Here is a 1,970-nt window from a genome sequence, read left to right on the forward strand (position 1 = left end):
TTGAAAGCCAAATTGAGATTTATTTATGATTCTATTTCGATCTATGAATTGTGTTAGTCTGGTGTGTAAAAAATAGTTTTTTGAATACTATTTCAAATGGGACGATAGTTGGTTGCACATTCTTTGTCCCTAGCTTTGAACACCGACGGTGAGACTTTCGTAATTTTCAAACAATTGGGGAAAATACTATGGTCTAGGGAGGCATTAAATAACTTACATTACATGGGGGACACTATATCAGCTGCATGTTTCAAAAATTTGGTAGATATATTGTCATATCCCACTGCTTTGCCATCTGAAAGGCTTGCTATAGTGCCAAATACTTCATTGATTGTCGCTGGTCTAAGAAATAAGGACTCTTTCACTGGATTTTTGAGATTAGTCAAAAACGAGTCATTAGAATGTGGAATATTTTCAGACAGTTGAGGGCCTATAGAGGTAAAATAATTGTTAAGGTAATTGGCAATGCACACTGGATTACTTACTTTAGTCCCATTCTATATTTTTTTCTCCCTTTGGAATATTACTTCTCAAGTAATTCATAACCGCATTGTAGTATTCTTCATCTCGAATCAAACCAACATCTGCGTTACGTTTTTTACAAATATCAACTGCTTTGTTGTAGTTGACATCATCTTCAGCAAATATCACAGCGAAATAACAAACATTGCTGATCTTCAATTTGCAGTTTTCTGAAATATAAGAAGGGATATATTTTTTTGCAGTTTTACAACTTGCAAAAGTGTTGCTGTTCAACATAGCAAGAAGTTTGACGGATGCGATGAACTTGTACTTTATTCCTCTATACTTAGTTCCCAATTTTAACTCTGCAAATTGCAAATTACTTTTCCATAGATATTTGGTCGGACATCTTCTTAGAGCAGAGATCGAAGTTTTGGAAAAATTAAATTACTTTCGCTAACTATATATATATGATACTCATGCAGTTGTCATTTTGGTCTCCTGCGTAGAGCTGTGCAGTTGTGGGAAACAACAATCTATCCCCGACTCCGGGTTGAAACAAACTTGCCACCAACTGCAGCACCGATCTCATTAAAAATCAACTTTGGCGTATGCAAGCGACTCCAACTTCTGACAGTTTAAAAACTCCATTCCAGGAAAAACGTTCCAAACCTCGACTTCACATACCTTTCACTACCACTGACTATAAAATTTACCTGGGGAAGGAGTCGGTTTCAATGTTCTTTTGGTTGTTATCGTTGGTCGATGTTGGTTTCTAGATTGAACATGTTGAGGCTTCTCCATTGCAGTGAGTTTTTTTTTCAATCCGGTCCATTGCTGAATAGGAGAATATACCTAAGTTAGCGCCGATTTTCAGGATTACCGAAAACAAAATGTCTAATTCAGTGGCAGAAAGGTCAACTTGGTTGCGGTTGCGCGCGTTACTCGACTCGGTGCGCCATTATTTTGTGAAAATCTAAAACCTTTTTTGTTCTAGTGAGCGCATCTACGGAATTTCAGACGTTTTGCAATGCTGTGTGTAAACCATGAGGTCTGAAATGTTTGTTATGGTCTTGTTTGGAAGAATAGCTTATTCCGACCCAGGAATATAAGAATAAACATTATATAACATTTGGAAGTGATAAAATATCGCTTACATTTCACGCGTGTACTTCCCGCTGCGATAGAAAAACGTCGCACGACAAGAAAATAATTCAATAAACCTTGGCATTGCGCACTAACCAATAACAAAAGCTAGTATGATAAGGTCTTATTTTGAAGTTCATTTCATATGCTTCGTAACATAATAGAGTGGGACTCTCACAACATCAGGAAGTTATAAAAATATCGAGTCGTTTAATTGCAGCTGCCTCATAGAAAAAAGTGAGTTCACATAAGCGTTTTATTGCTCAAATTATCCTTGTCTCACGATTATAAGCTTTTATGAGTCATAATAAATGTTTTATTATGAATCACAAAAGCTTTCAACGTGATAACGCAAAAAAAAA

General features: G+C 36.2%; 1 long non-coding RNA gene across 1 annotated transcript; it reads right to left on the minus strand.

The window, feature by feature from the left end:
* Positions 1 to 486: 486 nt before the first annotated feature.
* On the minus strand, positions 487 to 1,551 carry LOC120325528 (uncharacterized). Its single transcript, XR_013477710.1, has 2 exons — positions 1,179 to 1,551; positions 487 to 692 (listed from the first exon to the last, which is right to left on the minus strand). It is a non-coding gene; the product is annotated as an uncharacterized LOC120325528 (long non-coding RNA).
* Between the last annotated feature and the right edge of the window lie 419 nt (positions 1,552 to 1,970).

This window comes from Styela clava, chromosome 8, assembly GCF_964204865.1.
Source record: "Styela clava chromosome 8, kaStyClav1.hap1.2, whole genome shotgun sequence".
NCBI classification, from domain to species: domain Eukaryota; kingdom Metazoa; phylum Chordata; class Ascidiacea; order Stolidobranchia; family Styelidae; genus Styela; species Styela clava.